Source organism: Delphinus delphis, chromosome 1, assembly GCF_949987515.2.
Source record: "Delphinus delphis chromosome 1, mDelDel1.2, whole genome shotgun sequence".
In the NCBI taxonomy this organism is placed as follows: Eukaryota; Metazoa; Chordata; class Mammalia; order Artiodactyla; family Delphinidae; genus Delphinus; species Delphinus delphis.
The window spans coordinates 147,257,545-147,283,738 of NC_082683.1; the positions used below are offsets into that span (position 1 = coordinate 147,257,545).

Sequence of the window (26,194 nt, forward strand, 5' to 3'; positions counted from 1 at the left end):
TTAGGAACATTAAGGAGGTTGGTCTATCAACCACTGATTATTTTAATTCCCCTTCCCCCTCTCCTCCCCATCTCCTTCTTCCCTCTCCCCATTTCTCCCTCTTGCCACACCGGGAGGGTAACGGCACTTGGAGTCTCCTCAGATGTGGTGTATTTTGCCGAGACTCCTAGCCTGACTTCCATGTGCTCTTAAGGCAGATCTCCTGGTGCTCAGGGAAAGTAGATTCCTCCCCCCTCCCAGGAAAGGAGGGGAATTAAAGAACCCAATTTATAGGATATCGCGGGTTTGTGCTGTCCCACAGCGCTTCGTAGAACCCAAATTCTCTCTCTGCTCAAAATCTCTTCAGACATCAACCAATCCAAACTTCTTACCAAACAGATGGGAAAACTGAGGCTCTAAGAGGAGAATTTCTGTCTCAAGTTCATGCAGCCAGTGTAGGGTTAAGATTCAAATATACCTGGATCTCCTGGCTTCCATCAAAGGGCTCTTTACAGCAGACACTCCGTGATTGCCTTCCCCAGTTCTGGAGGGCCTTGCGTCTGCCTGGAGCATTCTGCACTCTTTCTGGAAGAAGAAAAGGTTCCACTGGGGCTGATGGGAGGGAGATTTTCCAGGTGAGAGCTTTCTTAAGTCTATGGACTCCTCCCCCAGACCATCAGGGCACATCATTTCCCTGACATCTAGACTCAGTTTGCCTTATCACAGCCTCAGCTCTTCCATTTCCCAACCAGTAATGTAGACTGAGAAGTAGAGATGACCAAGATGAGCCACACTTGTGGAGTAGAGACCCCGTGCCCTTGTCCACCCCTCCCTCCCTGTATTTCATTCATTCACTCTCTGTGTCCTTGTCCATCCCTCCCTCCCTGTATTTCATTCATTCACTCTCTGTGTCCTTGTCCATCCCTCCCTCCCTGTATTTCATTCATTCACTCTCTGTGTCCTTGTCCATCCCTCCCTCCCTCTATTTTATTCATTCACTCTCTCCCTCACTGCCTCACTCCACGATGGCATCAACTCTGTAGCAGGTGAGTGAGGGACTGTGCTTACCCTTGAGGAACTCCCAACTTAGTTACACATGTACATGGACAGACAGAAAAAACAGGCCAATGAGAAAAACATGATGAATACCCCCCAGAAAGAAGCTGCCAACTTTTGTCTGTGAGATTCAGGGAAGGTCCCACAGAGAAGGGGACACCCGAGCTGACTCTGAAAAGACGAGGAGGGGACAGGAAGTTGGTAAGGACCTGGCTTGAATGAAAGACCTGAGGAAGGAGCCCTCGCCCTCTAGTTCAGAAGCTCACCCCGCTCCCAGGTAGGACTAGAGGTAGGTGGCTCGCTGCTGGCCCCAAAATGTGGGGTGAAGGGAAGGGAACGAGGGGTACCGAGGGTAGAAAATAGGCACAAATCCTGCTGGTCAGATTCTTTCCCCTCCAGGGGTCATCTTAGATCTCTGAATTTGTTCAGCAAAATGGGAACAAATTATAGCCCAGCTGACATGGCCGGGAAAGTCTCACCTGCCCTTTATTAGTGGTAGTATTATCTACCTTCCCCTCAACTTGATTCACAAGGGTCCAGGAGGATGCTCTGTGGACTGGCTGGACACTGGTTTGTATGGCGGGTCAACAAGGCGGTGGGAAGCACATCAGGGTGGCTTTGCGGAAAGCCTCCTGTCTCCCCACCCCTGGGTCTGGCTCTTTGTTCCAAAGTCAGCTTGAGAGGTGAAAGCCCTAGGAGTCCTCCTTGCCCCCAGACTTCTAGGTCCGCGCCTCTAAGAGGCTTTCCCCAGACTCTTTCAAGGGTTACCGCCCTGCCTGCCTGCCTGCGAGTGTGTGCTTGTGGGCAGAGGAGAACGGACTGGGGAGGGCAGGGCTGTCGGGCTGGGAGCACGGGGCTCCCATCTCCACTCAGGAGCTGGCCATTCTAGCGGGATTTGCTCATTTTCTCCAACTGAGCTGCACATTTTGGTTTGACTGTGTATCCCTGATCCTGACTCCTTCTCCCCTCACCATGCCTGAGTCAGGCTGCTGTGCTGTGGAGGATCTTTGGTCCACACATGCCTCTCTGGGTCCTGGAAACCCACGAAAATTCCCTCTGCTCTGACCTCCAGCCCCTTAACTGACTGTCACCTCTTTATTTGCAAAAGACTGCAAAGTCTCCCACATGTTCTAGTACCTGATTCAATTAGATTCTGGTTACAAGCTCATCGAAGTTTGCAGCTGTACCTCCACACCTTGCGCTGTGCCTGAGATCTTCCTTCGAAGGTCTGGAATCAGCTGCAATTCTTTCTACTGGGGAGGGACAGCAGAGGAGCTTCCAAAGAGCCCTGTTGTACAACATTTGGAGCGGGCTGGCCTCTTGGAGTGAAACAGGAAGGATAGTATGACACAAAGAGACAGCTTATTCCCAGGAACCTGCTGGGGACATCAGTGCCTATGCCTGGGGGACGAGGAGGGCCCCCTTGGGCTGCCTGCGGACTGGAGCTTTCATTACCAGCTTTCCACTGGTCCTGGGCCTCCACTCTACATATTGAAGAGTCAGGAGGACCTCTTCCTGAGAGGTTTCTCAGGGCCCAAAGTCAGGAGGAACGCATGCTAAGTCATCTGCCTCTACCTAGTTCTGTACTTTGGCCCAGAAAGTAACCGCACACATGTAGGGTAGGGAAGATGTGATTCAGCAGCAACATAAATAGAAAACAAAACAAAACAAAAAACTTAGGATTTGAGCTTATGGTAAGCTTTAGGGGACTCAATGTTTTGCTATGGCTGCCAAAAGAGGAAACTCTATCTTTGGTTGTATTATTAGAAATATGAGACCAGAAACAAGGGAGGTGATATTCCTACTCTGTACTGCTCAGATTATACTCGGTTTACTATGTTTGGTTATGGGCTCCACATTTTAAGAGGGGTCAAAACAAGTCTGAAAGTGAGAAAAACATGATCAGAATGGTGAGAGGACTTGAACATAGATCACTCTGACAAAGGATTAAGAGACAGGGGCTGATTAGCCTGGAGAAGCAATTACTGGGGAGTAGAGGGAGGGATATGATAGCCGTTTTCATTAATACATGAAGGTGTGCCATGTAAAAGAGGTTTATATTTGTTCCTAGTGGTCTCATGGGATGGAATGAGGGGTAACTTCTTTTCCTATCCCCTGTTCCCTATAGAAGTAGCTTCTTAGAAATAGACCACAAAGGACACAGGCAGGCAGCGAAAGAAACCTGATGGTTCTGGAGTCCATAGAGCCCCTCAGAGAGGATAAACGCTCACCCCAGAGTGGAAAGACTAGGCATGCTTTCTGCATACACCCACCGGGTGGTACAGAACACCTGTCTGAACAGGTGGAGCCAAAGCCCTAAACCCAAGTCAATAAATCAAATGGAGGCCCCTTCCTGCCCTCGTGAATACACCTTCCCTCCCGCTTCATGGTATCTCCTTAGTTGACTTGCCTGGTGCAAGTGTTGTGCCCTCAGAAGTTGAGTTTGGGGTTGCTTTTCACTAGCCAGCCCTTTGTACATTGACTGTTTCCCGACACCACATCCCCACTCTGCACATACGATCCTGCGATCAGTGCACACCTCTATAATACATTACCTTATAGGTATTGATTTCTTGTCCTTCTGTCTCTCTAGACCTTGAACCTCTTTAAAGAAAGCCAGCACCTAGAAGTTCCTGGCTTGTGGTAAGTGCTCAGTAAACATTTGTTGACTGGGTGAAGGTGAGGAGAGGCCTGAACTGGGAATTCTGACCCTCTGTTACTGAGGAGACTTGAGGTCTGGGGCTAACACCACAGCCTCCAACTCCCCTGGCCCCATTACACTCCAATATGGATCAGAACTGTCCCAGAGTTTCAGGACCTGCCACCAGATGTTTTCCTGCTCTGGGAGATCTGACGGCTTGTTGTTCACTCATCTATTTCTGGGCTGGGGCTGGAGACCCCTCATTCCTGAGGTGGGCACATTCTCTGGAAGCTGTAGAGGCAGCAAGGCGGGCTGAAGCCGGCCCTGTTGTGGGTCTCCTCTCCCAGGCCTCTCCCTCCCAAGGCCTAACCTAGTCCTTCAGGTGAGAGAAACAACTTCGAGGCCTGCCCACATGCCCCTCCTGGACAGAAGAGAGATCCCAGGGGACATTATGGTGCATGAAAGCAAAATCATTTGTCTTTAGCACATTTGTCACTCTGGACATTTCCTACAGTTATTGCCTCCAAAAAAAAGTCTCTCCAACTTGCTTGGAGGTTTTCTGGGTTGGGAGAACTTCCATTTCCATGGAGAATGGTTGTTTGAGATTTTATTTTTCTACATCAACACCTGAATGCCACTTTAGGAAAGCAGAGGGGTGGGGGAGCATTCTTAATAGAAGAGGCTTTGAAAAGCTGAAGCAGTTCATGTTATTTGACATCAAGAGCAGAATCAAAAAACACTGAGCTAGAGATAGCTTGCACCTTCCTCTGTCCTCTCCTCTGGCCCTCATCATTTGGAGAACTAGAGGGTTTGGAGAACACAGAGGAGAGACAGGTGTCATTTGTTCACTGATAACTTCACTCAACCTTTCTTGTGCACCTACTATGTGCCAGATACTCTATCAGATGCTGGAGATCAATGGATGGGCTAAGATTGAGCCCCTAGACATAAAGACTTTACAGTGCAGTGAGGGAGCCAGTGTGGTGACATGGGCTACAAGAGGGAGGGGCAAGGACAGTAGCCCCTGTGCTAGCTAGCACTGTAGCAGCCAAGAGGGAGGAGCCTCTGTCCCTGCCTTGTATATCAGTAAGGCTTCATGGAAGAGGTTCTACCCAGATGAGCTCAGAAATATAAGAGAAAATGTGCCAACTGGAGAAAAGAGAGAATTTGGTGTGGGGACTCCTTGGGCTGGCAGGGCTGAGCAGGGGTGGGCAGGTTGCCTTCTTCCTAAAGAAAAAGATAAAAAAGTGCAAGCTCTACCCTGGGCCACTGCCCAGACAGCAGGTTTACTACCTGGGGGATCTGGAGTGAAGTATGGAAGGGGATTGAAAGAGCCCACGCTGCCTAGGAGGAAAAAAAAAATCTAGCCAAACTTCATCAGCACCTCTGCAAGGTGGACCTACACAGGTAATCAAGTTTGGCAATCTCTGTTGGCTGCCTCACCGCGTGTTTCTGTGTGTTTCATGAGATGCCAGTTAGAATTTGCTAAATAAAGAGGGAAGATCAGCAGTAGAGGGACGAGTTTTAATGGGGAGAAACTGACTGGTGAGCTGGTAAAGGGAGACAGATAGACTTGAGGCCACCAGAATGCTTAGCTCGGCACCAGGTAGGGTTGGCCCGCACATGCGTGTCCGTGCCCACGTGTGCACGTGTACCTGAAGGTAATTACAGCATCAGGGCAGTTTAGCCCAGTTTACCTGCTAGTCACAGAAAAGCGATTAGGTGGGCAAAATGAATGAGGTAGAAAAAGAGGCGGAGCATGGGACAGTTGCAAAACTTTTCTGTGAAAGGTTCCAACCCTTGCTGAGTTGTTGGAGGGGGAAATAAGCCAAGTTTGGGTCTCTCTTCTACCTGCCACTCTTAGAAGAAATAATTGGAAACCAGACCTTCAGGTGGGGAGTCGTTTTGGGGTTCGGAGCACAAGTCTCTGCTCTCAGACGCTGGCGGGCGCCAGCTCATCCGTCAGGCATAGTCCTGGAGAAGCGGCGCTGGTACTGAGTTCAGCAGTTCTGAGCAATAGAACAATAAACCAGTCCGGGAGCCCTGTTGCTGCAGCGGAGTGGGGTAATCCTACAATTTAATAAGCAGGAACGCGCAGCAGGACTGAAGCAGATTATTTGGAGGTGATGAGATTGCAGCACCTTGCTGGGCCAGAGAGAAGCCTGAGAGAAGGAGTTTGGGGTTCGTCATGCTGGGGTGGGGGATGGGATGAGGGCAAGCTGAGGAAGAATTGGGCCAGAGCTTTACCGGTAACCCTGGGATTCACATTCCAAAGGCTAGGAGGATGGATGACCTAAGTCTATTCAGCATCGTTTGAAACTCAGGATGGGGTGGAGGGCTCACTCTTACTGAAGTGGGGCTGAACCAGGTGTTAGGCAGTGAGACCCCCTCTGGGTTGGGCAGAGGGGTCAGACTCCATTCATTGCTAATGGTGCCATTTAGTCAAGTCGCAAGTCACTCTGTTTCCTCATCTGTAAAATGGGCATAATAGTGACGCCTGGATAATGCACGGGTATAATCTCCTAAAACTGTGAAGGCTTTCAGAATCATGATGAATGTTTATCACACCTGAGATTCCAAAATGTTAAAATGCAGAGTTTTATGGACTCGAGTTGCTAGGTATATCCTGTTTTTGGGTTCTGTGTTTGGCACTGAGGACCTGGCTGGTATTCCCCAGTTTTCCTCAACCCAACCCAGAGATGTACTGCAGTTGTGAGAGCCAATTGTTAACATTTCAGGAAATAGTTTCCCATCTGGTTGTTAAATGTGTTGGTAGCTTGAAATCAGCCACCGTGGAGGTACTTATACCATGCTACAAATCAGGGTCTTCCTGAGAGTTTGTTGTTAAGCATTTACGAGCACACCTCAGATCTCATCTTTCCCTCTTCACTGGTTTTCCACGTTGCTTCCCTAGGGCCGGCTTCCCTGCCTGTTTTTCTCCTCAGCAACACTGAGCACATTGGAGCAGGGATGCTGAGGGCCCTGAGGGGGGCCTGGTTCTGGTCCTGCAACCCAGGCTCCAGTCCCACTGGGCTGCTTCCTGTTTCCAGTAGATGCTATCCACATCATCCACATTTTTTTTTTAACTCTGTGTGTGTGTGCGTGTGTGTGTTTTTTTTTAGGGTGTATAAGGTTTTGTTTTGGTTTTTTATTGGGGTATAGTTGCTTTACAATGTTGTGTTAGTTTCTGCTATACAACGAAGTGAGTCAGCCATATGTATACCTATATCCCCTCCTTCTTGGACCTCCCATGTCACCCATCTAGGTCACCACAGAGCACCGAGCTGAGCTCCCTGTGCTATACAGCAGGTTCCCACTAGCTAGCTATTCTACACATAGTCGTGTATATATGTCAATCCCAATCTCCCAGTTTATCCCACCCACTCCTTCCCCCACACCCCACCCCGGGTCCACACATCCGTTCTCTACAACTGCATCTCTATTCCTGCCCTGCAAATAGGTTCATCTCTGTGCTTTTGATTACACTCTTCTCTCCATGAATGACTCTCTTATGATGGTTATGCCAGGCTTTCCTATAATACTCGTGGCACAGACATTTTACAGATATGGAAACTGAGGTTAAGTTGTATGAGGTAACTTAACTAGGAAGTGTTAGGATTGAGATTTGAGAAGAGATTTTTCCTGACTCCTTGGGCCAGGGCTTTTGCCATTACTCTTCCCATCACATTTTCATACCTGTAGTCATTTTCCTCGTCCCCACGGAACCCAGTACAATGCCCTGCACAGTGTCAGGGTTTAATTCCTGCATGATGAATTGACTAAAACTTCACTTCCTCTCAGTCATGTATTTTTTGTGACAAAAATGAGGTGGGGATTAGGGAGGAATCATAGCATGATATTACTTCTACAAAATCAACCTTGTCTTCAGCAAAGCCCTGAGGATATTTTCCCCCAGTAGGTACTTGGCTAGATGTTCCCTTCAGAGTGAAACCTGGAGTCTGTGTGAAGGCAGTTGAAAGGGTTTCAACAGAAATGGACATGTCTGTGGACTTTCAGCAGAAGAATATTATTTAACAAAATGTGCAGGTATGATATTGCATGTGTCAGACCTTCCAAGCTTTAGTAAAGTTTTCCTGCCTCTTGTTCGTGTTGTAGCCAAGACAACAATTGAACATTTCCCTTAAATCTGAGGATGGGGGATCCATGTGAGAATGAAAAATGGACAAGTAAATGGGCTTTTGGCAATGAATAAGAGATGCTTCACCGCGATGAAGAGTGGCCCCCGCTTGCCACAACTCGAGAAAGCCCTCGCACAGAAACGAAGATGCAACACAGCAAAAATAAATAAATAAATTAATAAACTAGTACCCCCAACATCTAAAAAAAAAAAGAGAGATGCTTCCAAAGGTTTTCGTTGTAGATTTCATTTATTTATTTATTTATTTATAAGTGTTCCTTTCATCCCCACCTCAAGAAAAAACATAATAAAAGTAGGGAATGGTAACAATTTAACAATGAGAGTTTCCTATTTCTCCATATGCTTAGTGCCTAATTCTATTTGGGCTTGGAGATATGCATCCATTCTTATTTCTCAACCAGTTTCAAAGGAAATAAGAGACACCTCCATACTCCTGTCTTTTCTGAACCGTAAGAGAGCCAATGCCACACAGTGGTCAAGAGGCACCAGTTGGGTTGTCCTCTGATGGCAAGTCAAGAGCTAAGTGTATCTACTTTCCCATGAAGATTCTGCCAGGTCGATGGTCAGTGAAATTATAGGTTTACCTCTGGCCAATGTTTTGAAGAACCGTGGTGTTCCTATTCTTTTCCAGCTAAGCTCTGATGTGTGCAGACTCCCTGTAATTATGGTATAATTGGATTTAACTATAGAGGTAGAATTAGTTTTCAACCAAGTCCCCCTCAAATAATTTGTTGCTTATTAGAAAAAAGGGTAATCGTACTGGCTTTAGTGGCATGTATGGTTCCCCCCAGCTCCCCAAGGGAGAAGAGAATTGCAGTATGAGCAATTTAGTGGGGCTGATTGATTGCTGTGATTCAATTTTGGTTGAATCACAGCACCCTTGTATCCTAGCTCTGAACATTCCAGAAGGTTCACTTCCTCTAAAAAGGAAATCAGAGATGAGGCCTTCCTAGGGTCCCAAAGGGAAATGTTTCAATCTTTCTCACTCCTGTGGTGAGGAGATTATTCTCAACTTCCAGAATTGATAAACTGGAGGGGCGAAGGGGTGTATGGATTGAACCTGAGAATGGGTTAGGGCCACAGATGTAAATTAAGTGGTTTCACATAAAATTCCGGATTTCAGCTTCCCCTTAAAAAAAAAAAAAAAAAAAAAAAAAAACTTTCAATCCTGGGCCGGAAGTTCTTCATTATGACATTCTGCTGGACCTTGAATCTCAGGTCGTTTCAAGAAGGCAATGAGTTTATCACTTGCCTTCCGGCCCTCCTCACTCATTTACTTAAACGTCTTGACTGTTGGCATTTGAATGATTTGTATCCTTGGGTCCCTCTCTGTCTCTCTGTCAATCTGCACCCTCCCACCCCACTATCTCTCAGTAATATGAACTCATCTTTTATTGAAGACAGTGTGATGTAGTGCAAAGAAGAAGGTCTTTTGAGTCAGAGAAACTTATTTAAATCCCGGCTCCCTTGTTCACTAACTGTGTCACTTTGGATGAACAGCTTTACATTTCTGATCGCTGTTTCCAGATCTGAGACTTAGCTAATACCACATCACAGACTGGTGTGAGCCCCAACACAACCCTTGGCACATGGTGAATGGTCAATAAATACTAGTTTCCCATGTTCTCATTCTGCCCTAAATGGAAGCAGTGAAGAATATTGGTATCAGCCAATGTCACAGACTCCATACACTGAAAGGCAACTGGGGACATTGTCTTGTTTACTTCTCAGCCTCCAACTTAGCTCTCACACACAGGTGAAACACAGAGAGAGGTAAACCCCCTTGCTCAAGGTTACTCAGTGAATAACAAATAAACCCAAGTGTCCTGGGCTCTCAGCCGAGGGTTCATTTCACTCAGGACAGCCTCCCAGACCCACACACAGATTCTTTCCAGCAGAATTGAAGATGGAGTGAGTGTGGGATTTCTGTTGCTTGGGGCCTGAGGAAACGGTTGCAGACAATGAGTGGTTTGAATGTCTGAAAAGAAGCATCAGGGAGTGATCTGAATTAGTCATGCTATTGTTGCAAGATATAACCAGGGTGTTCATAAGCTCTGCTTTGCCATCTCACTCTTTAATGAGGCAGGTTGCCTTACCTTCCTTTTGAGGTGACTGTGCAATAAAGGTGCACCATCTAGGTCAGCACCTTAACTCAGCATTTCTGGCTGAGTCTTAAAGTGAAGTAAAATAATATCAAATAGCTGACTCAGGCTCTTCTCCCTCCCATCACCGGGATCCCTTATGGACTATGTGGCCATCAGATATGTGTCTTCACTTGCAAATGGCTCCAGGGATATGGTTAAGTTGAGACCAGGAAGGGTCTCGGACAATAATGCCACCTTCTCATAAGGTGATTCAAACTGCCTGAGGTCTGGAAGTTAGAAGACCAGGATTCCAGCTGCCCACCTGCTACTAAGGAGCTGTGTGACCCTGGACAAGTCACGTCACATCTGTGGATCTTAGTTTTCTCATTTGTCAAGAGATGGGGCTGGAGAAAACAGACTCTAACGCTCCTTCCAGCTCCAACAGTCTTAGATGATTATTAATGTAGAGCTTAACTCTTCAGAAGGTTGCAGGTAGACTTTGGAAAGGACCCAAATCAAGTTGCTGAAAGACAGGAGGAAAGTTATGACCCTAGTATGGGTCAGAGAGAGGCAGGGGTAGCGGAATCAGATTCCATGATTTTTTATTTACAGCCCTTGGGAATCCCAATGAGCTTGAAGAACGCCAGGCTGCTGAGTTGTGTCCGCTGAATACAGTGCAGGGGTCGGAAGATGGTGCCACATAGGTGGGCAATGAGGCAGAAGGTAGAAGGCTTTGCAAGTCCATCCTTGGGTTTGTAGACTGAGCAGTGCATCCTTGGGAAGTGGGTCTCACTCAGACTCCCTACCTCAGAAATGTAGATGTAGGCAGATTGTATGTGAGTAGGGGATGAGATTTTAATAAGGCTCACTCTTGATCTTTAGTTGGGATCAGACCAGAGATAGGAGTGAGGAGAAAAGTGGTGATGGATTTCTCTTTCATAATTGACTGAGTGGTTTCCAACAAAGCATTTAGTCTCTCCGAATCTCTGGGGCTGATGTCCTTCTTGAGGCTAACCTGAATCTGTTCCTTGAGTGTATCCAAGTCTTTGAGTAGAGAGGCTTTAGCCAGAGCCAGAACAATGCATGGGTATTGATTTTTTGACATGTGACCTTGAACTTGGCTTAGGATCACCATGAAGTGGAGCTCAGCACTTCTTCTGTTGCCTGTATCCTGCGAAGCTCTTGAAGTTGTCCAATACCTTGAGAAATTAGAAAAACCCTGTGGAAATGCAGAGGCAGATTTGAATCGGCCTGGATTGGGTTGGATCAGTCGTGGTTCTGCTAGGACTCTGACTCCAAGCCAGCTATGCCCTCCCTTGCTTTCTTGAAGATGTAACTTCATGTTGCACCCCCACAGATGCTATTTATAGCACCCACTGGTTCCTCTGACCACATGGATCACCATCCCTGACTTATTTCTCTCCTCCTATCTTACTGTACCCATCCTTTAGGCTGCTGTATGGCCTTCATCACGTTTTTTTCCCCCAGCTGCTCCAACCCATGGTGATCTGTTTTGCACCGACCTGCTGTGGCCATTACATTCTGAACGCTTCAGTCTAGCTTTTAATTCCATGCTGTTTTGTATTGTTCTCCAATTGTTTCATGTGTGTTCTTTACCTCTTTACAACCTCTCCAGATTGTAAGATTCTTGGGGCCAGGGACCCTGTCTTCTTGAATCACCCCCTGGCCTAAGCTTGCTGGCCTCAGAGTGTCTGATCTTTCATGGTCACAGGTTTTGTACTAGACTTTCCCCTGGCCTCCACACACTTTCCCCAGCTCCTGCTTTGCTCCTTCCCATGACAAACTTTCTTTTTCAACTGGAGCCCTGCAGCTGCCCTAGCATGCCTGCTGCAAATCAGCTTGAAGTAAGCTGTCTGTAAGTGCCCTGGTGAGTCAGTTGGGCCCCTCCTGGAAGACAAGGAATTCTGAGGTCTTGCAGGCACATGCCTGCCCATCCGTGGAACGATTCCACAGCCAAACCCCATCTTGCCTCTGGGAATGCTCCTTAGTTTTACCTTGCTGCTTCCCTCCGCTGGTTGCCCTGACTTGTCAGGTGTAGATGGCAGGGCACCTCTGAAGAGCCAGCCCTTGGTGGGGAGAGACAGGACTCTTTCCTTTGAGAGCCAGAGCATTGTGAGGTTCTGCTGGGTTTACTTTGGTAAACCCAGGAGAAAGAGGAGAAACCACTGAGTCATGGCTTTTTTAAGTCTTTGCCCAAAGAAAGCAAGAGTAGGGTGGAGAAAAAGAGACCAGGGCTCCGATTTGGCTTGGCCACTCATTTGCTGTGTCATCTCATGTGGCTCACTTACCCTCTCTTACTCTCAAACTTCCTTTCTGTAAAGTGAGGTAGTTGGAGTCAAGCAATAGATTTCAAATTTATAAAACAAAGGAACCCTTTTATCAAATGAAATCTTATGAAGAATTTCAATTTCTATAGCAGAAAAGCAGAGCCATTCTGATTGAACCTGGGGTGCAGAGAGGCTCTTTGTTTCCTTCTGTTCTTTCAAATTATCCCCTGAAATATTCCCCTTGTTAGAACTTCCCAGGAACCCAGTCTGAACACTGAGCACTGAGAACATTGCTCTCTATGGCCATTCTAGGTCTGACTGTGTTCATACCCTTACCACTCAAAGTGTGGTCCTTGGGCCAGCAGTAGCACCTGGAAGCTTGTTAGGAAGGCAGCATTTCAGGTCCCCTACAAGACCTACTGAATCAGAATCCACAACCCCAGATTCACAAGATCCCCAGGTTTGAGAAGCATTGGTCTGTACAGTTCTGTGACACAGAGAACTGAGGGACACGAGGACCAAGGGGGCATCATGTCTTTCGTCATCTTATGTGGACCTGGTCAGCTGCGTTTGGAAGTGTGGGCCACATCTCTCTCTTGTGACTCCTGTGCTTCAGTGCCTTAATTGTTCCTTGGATGGGGAACCAGCCATGGGAAACAGCAAGGCTTGTCCTTAGGCTTGGCTAAGGAGGGCCTGGAAGGGGTACCAGTTGGCCCTGCAGAATGTATGTTAGGAAATGCTGGAGGCACAACATTTCAAGGGGGGATTTGTGTTTCCAGTATGGAAGTGCTCACTGCAGATGCCTTATGAGAATGACTCCACTAGGTGTTTGTGCTTTCTTTTCCTCCCCTTTCCTTTCCTTTCTTTTCTTTAACATGTGTCCCTTGCACTGTCATGGAGGACTCCTGACCTCTTCAGCACCTGGGGTCTGACAGCAGGGCTTAGAAGACCTGTATTTTACTCCTAGCTCTGGCCTTTTCTAGTGTTGTTCCTTTATTTTCTCTACCTCTCTGGGCCTATATATAACACAACATGGTAACCTAACAGAGCTGTGAACTGAAATATAGGAAAGTTCTTCTGGTCAATTGTAAACTGCTAAAAGCTCAGGAATATTTTTATATTAATTCTGATCTGTAAAAACACCCAGAGTTTGGCTTCAGCTGACCCAGAGGCCACAAACACCCCTGTGAGGCTTACAGCTGGTATCTTGTGTCAGACTGAGCTTTTCCTTGAAGTCCAGGTTTCTTCAAAGTTAGACAGTCCTGTGGGTGGGTCTTAAATACCCTTCATCAGAATTGATGAATCAATACTTGATTTTCTTTTAAGTAGTATTGTGGGATATTGAAAAGAAAGGGAAAGTCAATTTGAAACTGTTCTAAGATGAAAAATAAAAAATTTATTAAAAAATCCAAAATAAAAGGAAAAAGAAAGAGAAGAAAAACAGGTTTTACTCTTAAAACCTGTCCTTAGAAAAGGCCGGGAGCCCCTTCCTGCTGTGATTTTTCGATTTGGTCAGAAAGCTGGGATGAGATGTGCCTCGAGTCAACCTTGAAAATGAACTTGCTCTTTTTTTCTTTCATCAGTTAATGTTTTAATGGCTGCTTCTGAAAAACAAAACAAAACAAAACAAACTCTTCCTGGTAACCTAAAAGCAGGTTTGTTCTGTCAGGGGGGATGTTTCAGGAAATTTGTATATTTCTGGCACTTTTTATATTGACAGAAGTATTTAAGTGTCATTTAATAAGACCTTTAGGATTTTCTTCTGATTTCTCATTTCCTCTCTCCTTTTTGAAAATGTGAAATCTTCCTCAGCCAAGAAGAAACAAATTTTAGCCCTAAAGGAGTGGGCTTGGTTTGATATCTAAGCATCTGGAACGGAGGGAGGTTCATAACTTGGCAGGCAGCCTCAGCACTGCCCTGGTTCTGTTCGGGCACCATATGGTACCCCACCCTCTCTCTTCTCTGCGCTCAGCGCAGCCCCTGCCATGTCATCCCACCTCACCTACTACCAGCCTTCTTTCCAAGGGCACCCACAGAGGTTCTATGCCTTTAAAGAATGCTCCCTTGGGGACCTCTGTGCTAGACTTGGGGAGAGACTCTTTGCTTATTGTGGTGCTGTCATGAGGACGGAGGCAAATCCAGGACAGGTTGGGAAGATCTCAGAGCTCTTGGGATAAAGCAAAGTCAACTTCCCTTAAAAAATAATTTTACAAAGTACTGAATGGGCTGCTAAACGCCCACCCTATGAATCCATTCTGGGGAAGCTGGGTTTGGCGGTGCTATTCAGCTGAGCCCAGGGGACTTTGCTTGTAAAGCCTTCTTTACCAGGATCTTATGTCATTTGAAAGGTCATTGGAAAGGTCATGCCATCATTGGCCAGGCCTGGCAGAGTAGAAAGGGAGGTTTTGTCCAGCTGCATCTGCCCAAGGGTCAGTTGGCCTGTTACAGAAAGATGCTGACTCTCCGGGCCAACCAAGGCTGCCTTTAGGACTTCATGGGGTTTTCCTCACTAATTCAGCATCTTTCTTTGAAATCTAGGCTAGTGATCCATTCCCAAAGCCCCATGGGATTTCCATTTGGATCTTCTTATCTCTTTGGGGGCTGGAAATATCCACATACCTTCTCCATCCCTTCCTTTTTTCCCACTTTACAAATTGCCTTATGGCGTGCCTCCCACATTCATGTCTTTAGCCCAGATCTTTGTCCTGAGTATAAGACCTGTTTGTCCAACTTTCTCTCGAACAGCTGAAATTCAGACTCAATATGTCAGAATTGAATTCATCGTATTTTCCCCCAAACACTCCTGTGTTCCTTTTCTCTGCAAATAACATCACCTTTCACCCAGTTGCTCATGCCGGAAATTTAGGAGTCACCCCTGATTCTTTTCTTCCCCTTATTCTTCACATCCTATTTGTCATCAAAACCTGTCAATTTCGTCACCTTAATAGGCCTTGAATCCAGCTAGTTTGGTCCATTCTCATTACTCCCACACTGGTGCAGACCACAGGTATTAATCACCTGGATTAGAATCAAAAGGAGAAGGCTTCCCCTCCCCGCCTCCCAGTTCCAAGCACGGAGACTGACACGATAGATGCTGAAGAAATGTTGGCTAAATCAAGAAACGGGGAAAGCAAGGAAAGACAAATGAATCTATTACCAACTCCTGCCTCCCAAAAGACCAGGCTAGACACAGGAGGGAGATGAGGAACTCTTCAAATATTAAGACCTCAGATGAGACATCTCATAACATCCCTTCGCTGCAGGACTCATGGCCAGTAACTTCATTATCTAACCTGGATCCCAACTGCTATAGTATAAACCTGTTTTCATTGGCTCTGTCCTTAAGGAAGAATAACTCATCCCATTTCTTCTGTATGTGGCAGAAGAAGCTACGGGGATTATACAGCTTTTGTCCAAAGCCTGGTTCCAATCCAGGCTGGAGACCTGAATTCTTTTGCTGGGAGGAGAGCTGCCCCAGGGCTGACTTTCTATGCCAGATAATTAGCAGAAACACAAAAATGAAACTGAGGCTTGCGCTCGACTTCCGATGTCTTTACGGTAGCTACGTACATCTCAGCTTCTCACATACTGTGTCCCTTCACTTTTTTCTGTGCAGCTCCCCCAATCCTTTGCAGTCTTTTCTTTTCCTCCAAATCCAGGAAGAAAGGAGATCACGACACAGTAAGAGAAGACAAGTCTCAAAGCCCCACCCTAGCAAAGTGAATTCTCTTCTCTCTTTGTTTCCACACCAGAACATGATATAACACGTTTTGCTGATGCTAGATCCTAGAACTGTGGGGAAGAGAAGGAAGCCTGACAGAATGCATAGTTTGAAAAGCACTCCTTCCCTATTTTTTACCCCCTATCAAGGGAAAAATAAGAGTTTCACAATCATCTCTCTCTGTCTGGACTAGCTCAGAAGCCTTGGAAGGTGCCAGATATTTTTGTAGGACGGTGGCCTTCTGCTTGCGGAAGGAAAACACTTCCTGCACGTGTTGGCCGTAGAGACCCCTGCATTACACTGGAGTAGTTGTGCCAGTTCTGCTGAGGGGAAGCCAGCCAGCCATGGCTCTGGCTCTCCTTGGGTGGTGACGGTGACTGTGCCAGTGGTGGTGATGATGGGGGTGACGGAAGGGGCTGGTGTGTGTTGGGGGTGGGAGTGGGGACAGGAAGCTATTGCAAAGGGGAAGGATAAAAAAATAAGCCTTCTTGGAAGGCACACTGTTAATAGACTAAATTATTTGCCCTGACACAAGTTTTGAGCAGGAAGAGAGTTCTCCTGGATTGGGAGAAATTCTTTTCATCTGCAGGAGAATTTCCAGGTACAGTAGCGAGTGAGAAGCTTTTTAGGGCTTCACTCCTTTAAAACAAAGGAAAATGACTAGATTTAGCAGCTTTCTTTCCTTTATTGTGATACTGTGATAAGAATGTGTCATCATTTCTTATTCATCTAGGTTCTTCCTCCAATTGACTTAAAAGATTCACCGTGTCCTAGTTTTTCTGGATGTCTAGATTTGTAATTAGTTACTCCTGCTAATTTTAAAAATTTGTATAAAAATATTGCATGTCTGCTGAAATTGAACAGATTACCTCTATTTCATCTGGAAAATGACTTTCAGTAATGCAATATGTTATTTTAAAACTTCAGAGTCTCTGCAAAGAATTATAGACCCAGAAATTCAGAGCTGAAAGGACTTTAAAGACATCTTTCGGGACTTCCCTGGTGTCCAGTGTTTAAGACTTGGGGCTCCCAAAGCAGGGGGCCTGGGTTCGATCCATGGTCAGGGAATTAGATCTCTCATGTCACAACTAAAGATCCCACACACAGCAAAGAAGATCCCGCGTGCCGCAACTAAGACTGGGAGCAGACAAATAAATAAATAAATGAATAAATATTAAAAAAAAATAGACATCTTTCAGTGGGTCTCAACCAGGGGTGCTTGGAAATGTGTTTGCTTGCTTTGGAATGTCACAATGACCATGACTGAGGGGCATAATTAAATTTAGTGTTCTGAAATTACGAATGCTAAGCATTTTACACTTTTACATGCTATATGGTGTGATATCATTCCAAGCAGCTGTCCAAAATGGCAGTAGTGCTTCTGTTTAGAACATTGAGTCCAGCTCATCATTTAAGTTATGAAGATACTAAGGCCTGATATTCCCTAGGTCAATAAAATGACAGTGAATGGGGCTGATTTACAGGTCGAGATTTGACTCGATCCAGTTTCTTTTATTTCCGTATGCCAGCTTTACTAGTAGTTACACAGCTAATATGAAGAGACCTCCTTTATGTAATGGGAGAACCAATCAGAACCTGGTATGTCTTGGTATTTGGATACCTATTTTTTTTCCTTCTTATCCACTGGGGACCACAAATCTTATTTTCCTAACCAACAAAAGGGCTTAAAGGTGCAAGAAGAACAATGAAAATTAAAATTGTCAAGAATGGATGAGCCAATGGCTTGAGAAAATTATAATGTTAATGGATGAATGAGAGATGATAGAAGCCCAGTGGTAGTTTGAGTTCAGTCTTCATCAAGAATAGGGTAGTCAAAGAAGATGTTAAAATATGAGTGTGGGAGATTTTAACATGAATCAGATCACACTCTCCAAGTCCAGGTGGTTGCACCCTCATGTATTAAACACATTTGCAGATGAAATCTCAAAACTCGTTTTTAGTAACCATGAAGAATGGAAAAGTTCCCAGAATACTAGAAATAGAAAAATATTCTTCTAATTTTCAGAAAGAGAGAAAAAGTAGTTCTGGAAGCCAACTCCAAGGGAACTTGACATTACATCTGGTAAAACTCCTCAACAGTACATTAAAGTACATTAGCATGATTTATTCATGCTTAGAAAAAAATGAGGTGATTTCTGGCAGCCAATATGGATACTGCTACCATAAACTGACCCACAGTGGACCAACTACATTGACAAATCTGTGAAGGTCCATAAACCTAGGATATTTCGATTTCTACAACATGTTTGACAAAGTCTTCCATGATATCCTGGTGGATAAGACTACAATAGGTATATTAAGAAGTATCGCAGTTAAGTGAATTTCTAGTTGGTTGAATTTATGTATTTAAAGAGTGTTAACAAATGATAATTTGGAAGGAGAGGTCGGTGAAATTTACCTTTGCCTTAATCATGTTGTGTTCAATCTATACATCAATACTTTGAAGGAACACAGTAACAAGTATGATTTCCAATTTCTTTGTATGACATAGAGTCATATGGGAAAACGTTACAGTGATCTCAATAGCCTGGGAGTCTGAACCAAATTCAAGAAGATGAGATTTACCAAAGATAAAATGTTAATCTGCTGTATTGAAATTCAATAAATCAACTGCACAGCTACAGAATTAGGGGACCCGTTTTTGTAGATGTTAACATTGAAAGGGAGAAGGCTTTCTAGGTGAAGGGCTTTTTATTGTACAAGAAGCAGGAGATGAAACAATAGTGGGCTGTGATTTCCATAAAAGTTATTGTTATCTGGGAAGTATCCAGAGAAGCATGTTAAGTTGATGAGAGGCTTGGGGAATGCATCGTATGAAGGATTACTGAAGTAACAAAAGACCTTGTAATAATTGGGCTAAAGAAGAGGTGACTAGAACATCAAGGTTGTCTTCCAAAATTTAAGGTTTCCTTATGGGGAAAAGGGAGAGGGTTTACCTTATAAGAACTTAAGGTAGTAGAATGAAGACCAACAGGCAGAAGTTACAAGGAAAAAATTTTAGTTGAGTATAAGGAAAAACTTACTAGTAGTTGAGAAGAAATTGGCTTCCACCCATGTTCACAGCAGCATTATTCACAATAGCCAAAAGGTAGAAGCAACCCAAGTGTCCATCAATGGATGAATGGATAAACAAATGGGGTATATACATACAACAGAATATTATTCAGTCTTAAAAAAGAAGGAAATTGTGACACACACTACAACATGGATGACCCTTGAAGACATTATGCAAAGTGAAATAAGCCAGACACGAAAGAGTAAATATTGTATGATTCTGCTTATATGAGGTACCTAGAGTAGTCAGATTCATAGAGATAGAAAGCAGAATGATGGTTGTCAGGGGCTGAGAGAAGAGGGGATGGGGAGTCGTTTAATGGGTATAATAGAACTTCAGTTTGGGAAGATGAAAAACTTCTGGAGATGGATGGTGGTGATGATTGCAGAACAACGTGAATGTACTTAGTGCCAGAGGACTGTATGCTTAAAAATGATTAAGATGGTGAATTTGTATGTTATGTACGTTTTACCACAGTTAAAAAAAACAAATCAAGAGCTCCATTGCCTACAGAATCAACCCAAAAAGTCAAAGAACAAATGGGTTGCTATGAGAGGTACTGAGCTTCCCATAACTGTAGGTATCCAAGCAGGGGCTGGACAATCTCATGTGGCATGCTCTAGAGGGAATTTCATGATTAGAAGGGATCAATGCCAATGATTTCCGGACTTCTATAACTCTGCATGAAAGCAGAGACTTAACTCCATGACACAGAGTCAGACTGCATACTTTCTTAATATTGTATTATACATGCATGAGTATTCATATATGTTTGTCATATATGTATTCATATATGTTTGTCATACAAACATAAGACCATGTTTTATAACAAATGCTCATTCCAAAATATACCGTTGAATGAATATTTTTAAAATGGATACCCATTTAGCCTCCATGCAGTTTGAATATTGGAACATTGCCAGTATCTTATGTGCCATGTGCCCTTTCCCAATCAGATCACCTCTCTCCAGATTTCTGTGATGACCTGCTTCTGACCTTTTTAAAATAGGCTTACTACCTATTGTGCACCCCTAAACAACATAGTTTAATTTTGCCTGTTTTGAATGGTATATGTATCATAATAGGTTTTCCTTTGTTACTTTCTTCTTTAGCTCATTGTGCTTACAAGATTCACAGAGTTGATACATGCATGCAGCTGTAATTAAGTCATTTTCAAGAGATCACACTGTTGTCTTGTGTGTATATGCTACCGTTTATTTATTGTTACTGCTGTTGAGGGACATTTGGGCTGTTTCCAGCTTTTAGTTTTCATAGACATTGCTGCTATAAGTATTACCTGGGAATAAAAATTCTGAGTTGTAGGGTACACACAACCCCAAATGTTCAAGATACTGCCAAAGTGTCTTCCTAAAGACTGTATTAATCTACATGGCCACCAGCAGTGTACCAGCTCTCATTGTTCCATATGTTTGTCAGATTCAGACTGCAGTTTTTTTTTTTAATTTTTATTTTCTTATTGAAGTATAGTTGATTTCCAGTGTTTCGGGCAGCAAAGTGATTCAGTTTTATATCTATATGTAAATATATATTTATATATAATATAAATTCTTTTTCAGATTCTTTCCATTATAGGTTAGTACAACATATTGAATATAGCTCTCTGTGCTATACAATAGGTCATTGTTGTTTATTTTGTATATAGTAGTCTGTATCTGTTAATCCCAAATTCCAAAGTTATTCCTCCCCTCCTTTCTCCTTTGGTAGGCAAAGTTGGTTTTCTATGTCTGTGAGTCTATTTCTGTTTTGTAAATAAGTTCATTTGTATCATTTTTTTTAAGATTCCACATATAAGTGATATCATATATTTATCTTTCTCTGTCTGACTTGCTTCACTTAATAAGATAATCTCTAGGTCCATCCACGCTGCTGCAAGTGGAATTATTTCATTCTTTTTCATGGCTGAGTAATATCCCATTGTATATACATACCACATCTTCTTTATCCCTTCATCTGTTGATGGGCATTTAGGTTGCTTCCAAGTCTTGGCTATTGTGCATAGTGCTGCTAGGAACATTGGGGTGCATGTATCTTTTCAAATTAGAGTTTCCTCCGGATATATACCCAGGAGTGGGATTGCAGGATCATATGGTAACTCTATTTTTAGTTTTTTTAAGGAACCTCCATACTGTTCTCCATAGTGGCTGCACCACTATACATTTCCACCAACAGAGTAGGAGGATTCCTTTTTCTCCCCGCCCTCTCCAGCATTTATTTTTTGTAGACTTTTTGATGATGGCCATTCTGACCCGTGTCAGGTGATACCTCATTGTGGTTTTGATTTGCATTTCTCAAATAATTAGTGGTGTTGAGCATCTTTTTAGAACTTTTCTCTAGTTCTTTATCTAAGAACTAGAGAAGGTGGTGAGCTTGGCAGCTTGGTTCTAATATCTCATCATAAAGTGGGAAAATGTACTTGAGTTGCACCAAGAAGTATTTAGGTTCCAGATCAGTGTGGATTCTTCTTTTGAGTTAAATGGCTTAATAGAGATGGGCTTCCAATTACAACCTAAGCACATGAAGGGCAGGAGATGCCACGTGTCTTTTAATCAGTTGGCCGTCCCCAATTTGCCCCTCAGCCCTAGGTTTATAGTGCCTGCTCATCAAATACTGATGACTTTATATTCTAAATGCAGTCTCCAAAGAAAGAAATTTCAAAACAAGGCATACTTTACTGAATTGTAGCGATGTCACTGTTGTAGCCTGAACTTGAACTTTGTCCTGCCCAGCCACTTTCCAGCTATGAAACCTTGAGCAAGTTAGTTGATCTCCCTAACCTCAGTTGCCTCATCTGTAAAATGGGTAGAGTAATAGGACCTCCTGCAGGTATATGTATGGGAAGGGGATTATGAAGATGATATAATTCATGTAAAGTGCTAAGCTCAATCCCTGGCATTCAGTATTCAATAAATGTAGCACACGTTATTAGAATCTTTATCCCTGAAGAAATACTTTTATAGGTATTCTTGGATAATCTAAGCATGACTTTGCCTGGGGAGATGCGGCAGAACTTGACCTCTTCAGGATTTTTCTACCCGGCCCGCCACCTTGGTAATTTCCAGCAGCAAACATTTAGAATAAGCTCTGGTTTTACTCTTCATCAAACCCAAAGTGACAGCAAAAACAGACATTTTTTTCAGAAAGAAATTAATCTCCTAAACAGGGTGATTTTCCCCTTTTCTTTAAATACTTCTAAACTCGTGAGGGAGAAGCACAGCGCACATTATCCATCAGAATGAAGCATCATCCAGCGCTGCTGAGTTTCATTGACTTTAAGATTGCCCTCTGAGCTATAAGCTTTTTTTTTTTTTCCTTTCCCAGAGCACAGTTAGCAGGGATATTTTTCTTTAAATGGTCCCATTTCATTTGCATTTTTTAAACTTTCACAGCAGAGAGTAGAAGCCATTGTAAATGGTTCCAAGAAGGCGGCTGTGATTTCACCCTACTCTGAGCTGCCTGCCTGAAGCTTCTGAAATTGAGTGGCAGTTTCCCCCGGAGCAGAAAGATATTAACTTCATATTTGTGCGCGCGGTTCGCTGCTCTGCTCTTGGTTTGGTGGCCTCATTTAGCTGCAGGCATTCTCCAGCAATGATCTGTTCTCCACAGTAAAATTAAATATCACCTTTCTCTCCCCCCAGCACCCCCCCACCTTTTAATAAGCTGTTTTCTTGTTTAGACTGAAGCGAGACAAGGTGAGAAACTGTGAGTTCTTCTCCGATTCCTTTTATTGCTCTTTTTGGATAAGGAGAGCACAGCAAAAAGGTAAAGAGGAGGAAAACCTACCATTGGAAATCTGAATGGAAAGCTGTACCAAGATCACAGATCAGTTTGAGTTTGTTTAAGAGAGGCCTGGAGAGAGGAAGGCAAGGTATAGAGAGCATAGGGGAGGCATTAACAATGTTGTAGAGTGAGGGACAGACTGACCAGCATTCTTTCCATGCTGATTCTTGAGTTCACACCATATACACTCTGTTCCTCGTATTTACAAGACCCTCCTCATTCCCTCTCCAGCTTCATCTTCCTTCAGCCTTGCTTCATGGATTTCTTTCATACTTGACGGGCAAAACCTCAACCCCAGATCTAATGAACTATCAGCCTTCTCTACCAGTATTGCTAAGTGTTGGAGAGAAAACTGCACAGGTGTGCAGATTAATTTCACCACAACTTCACGGTTTGGACTCTCCTGGCTTTCCACTGCTGTCCTGTAACCGTTCCATGATTCCTTAGCCAATTCTCTCTCTAGTTCTCTAGACTAGCTTTTGCATGCCTTTTTCACTTTCCTCTTCTCCTCAAATGTTTGACTTTCACAAGTTAAGCGTACGGCATTTCTTCCTACTTCACAGAGAAAGTAGATGCCAAAGATGGAAACACTTCCCCACCCTCCCCTTAACTTACTGCTCTCAAACCTACAAGTTAGCTATTACCACCTCCATGCCTCCCTTCTTTGCTTCTGTTACAATGGAAAGGGAGCATCCCCACCTGGGCTGGTCCCTCCACTGGTCCTCTGGAGCTCTTCTCTCCCAGTCCTTAGCAGCCTGGCTTGATCAGCGTCCCCTCTCTCTCTCCTACACCATCACCCTGACCTTTCCCTTTTGGCCTCTGCCTGTCAGCACTTGAACATGTTCAAATCTTTCATCCTGAATATCCCATTCCTTTCAAACCTCATGGCACCTTTCAGCCATTGCTTTCTCTTTGAAGAGACATATGTATCTGCTTCTCTGCTTCTTTATTTCCCATTCTCTGTTCTACCCGCTGCAATCTGGCTTCTGCCCTTATCACTCTACTGAAACTGCTTTCAGCAAGGTCATCCATGAGTATTTTATTGCTGAATCCAATGGAAACTTTTAAGCCATTATCTTCCTTGACCTGTCTGTAGGAGCTGACACTTTTGGTCCTTCCTAGCATGTTGAAAGCTCATTTCCTGTGCCTCCAGGGCCACGTGCAGCAGCTGAATTCTCCTACCTCTGAAGGCTTCCTTGTAGGCCCCTCTTCCTCTTAAATATTAGAGGGGCTTCTGTCCCAGGTCCTCTTCTGGTCTTACTCATCTGTGCTCTCAAGGTTATCTTAGCATTCCATGCCTTATCACGGAACAGGAGGAATAAGGTGCAGATTTTGTGATGGGGAATAGTGGAAATGAGGTCGGCCAGGCACGGTGGTGCTCCAAGACGGAGACTAAGACTTCAGAAAGGAAGTGTTTGACTTGCTGAAGTTGGCAACAGGTGAACAAGCACTGGGTCTACAGTGTCAACATTGAGCGTTTTAGAGGTTAGATCCTCCCCTCCTGTTGTGTAACAAAGTACCTGTCTGTTCTTTGTCCTGGGTTCTTGGGATGGAGGTTTGAAACCCTTGGAATTTCCAAAATGATGGGAGTGTCTTTGTTATCTATGGCGAAGCCTTGGGACCATGCTTGAACTTATGCAAAGGAAGTGATTCGTCGTGAGCCCCTAGATAGATTCAGGATGGGGGGTGGCTAGGCTGGAAAGACCAGCCGTATGATTAGAGTACTGGGGCTTTGAGCCATACGATATCGGCCCAGCTTTCAGTAGTGGAGGGGAGCTGGAGATCGAATTTAAACACATGGCCAGTGATTCAACTTAATGATGCCGACGTAATGAAACCCCAGTGAAAACTCTGGACACTGAGGCCTGGTTGAGCTTCCACGTTGGTGAACACATCGATGTATCAGCAGGGTGGTGCATCCTGCTTCCGTCAGTGAGGACACAAAAACTTCACTTTCAGGGCCCTCCCAGGTCTATGCGTCTTTTTATTTGTCTGGCCTGGGGAGTTGTATTCTTTATGATAAAACGTTAATCATAAGTATAGCACTTTCCTGCATTCTGTGAGTCATTCTGAGTAATTGAACCTGAGGGAGATGTGGGAACCCCAGCATGGATAGCCAGTTGGTCAGAAGTGCAGGTGGCCTGGCCCTGCACTTATGGCTGTTGCCTGAATTGCGGGCAGTGTTGTTGGAGACTGTGCCCTTAACTCGTGAAGTCTGAGCTAACTCTGGGTAGTCGGTGTCAGAAATGCACTGCAGTATTGAACCTCCCCGGGAGAAAGTGTGTGGACTCAGTGAGGGACTGAGTGCCCCATCACTAGAAGAGATGTGGTTATAGAATATAGAGGCATATAAAAGACTATACAGTCAGAGGCAATTGGAGGCTGAACTGACTTTATTTAGAAACAGTGTCTCTAGATTTTTGGTAAGATAGCAATAAAGAGATTTCTTCAAAGGCAGAAAGATTGTTCCCTTTAAGTCCGGTCATACTTTCCTTTAACAGCCTTTGTGCTTCTGAGTTCTTGGATCTGTCCATCAAAAATTTGCGAATCCTATATATTTCCAGGTTAAAAAATATGACTTTTTCTTTTGTCCCCTAGAAAAGGCAGAGAGCAGCCCTTGGGGATAATAATGATGCCATTCATGCTGGGCTCTCTCGTAGTTAAAATTGTGTCAGCCATTTTGACCCCTGATGGGATTTACAGTGGCTCAGATCTCTGTTGGAAAAATGAGTTTGGGGCAATAGACAGGAGGAAAAAGGTCTCAGGCTTGGAGCATATTATTTTGGTGAAATGGGGAGAAAATTCACTTGAGGCTTTTTTCCTCTTTTTAGCTGTAAAATCTGACTGTCCATATTCTATCACCCCTGTGTGCACTCTAATCTCACTGGGCTCCCTTGCCTGGGACCCTGTGGGCTTCTATTCTTAATAATATGAGCTCCCATGATGTGCTGATTTCCTACTATGTGACTGGTTGCCGGGCCACCTTCTTACAGACCTTCACTCTGTCCCTCCCTCCCACCTTTGCAAATCACAAGCGCCTCCCTCTTATAGATGAGGAAACTGCAGCTTATGCTGAGGTCGGAACACTGTTAACGGCACCTGCACGGAATGCCACAGAGATCGGAACGCAGGTCTATATAACATCACTGTATAGTGAGTCTTAAGGGTGGAGCAAGTGCTGAACCTAGAGCTGGAGAAAAGAGTGATTAAGGCTCTGTTCTTGTCCCTCTGCGGAGCTTGCAATCAAATCAGAGGGACTGACCAAGGTGCTGAGTCAGTCAGAGGGACTGACCAAGGTGCTGGTTTGGGGCAAGAGTTGGTAGAATGAAGATTTTAGTTAAACGTATGACCTGTTGTTAAGGCTAAAAGATCACCATGGAGGGTCCCCAGCC

General features: G+C 44.4%; 1 long non-coding RNA gene across 1 annotated transcript; it reads left to right on the forward strand.

The window, feature by feature from the left end:
- Window positions 1-1,213: 1,213 nt before the first annotated feature.
- LOC132424310 (uncharacterized) lies at window positions 1,214-8,038 on the forward strand. Its single transcript, XR_009519199.1, has 3 exons — window positions 1,214-1,324; window positions 3,629-3,678; window positions 7,793-8,038. It is a non-coding gene; the product is annotated as an uncharacterized lncRNA (long non-coding RNA).
- The last annotated feature ends 18,156 nt before the right edge of the window (window positions 8,039-26,194 follow it).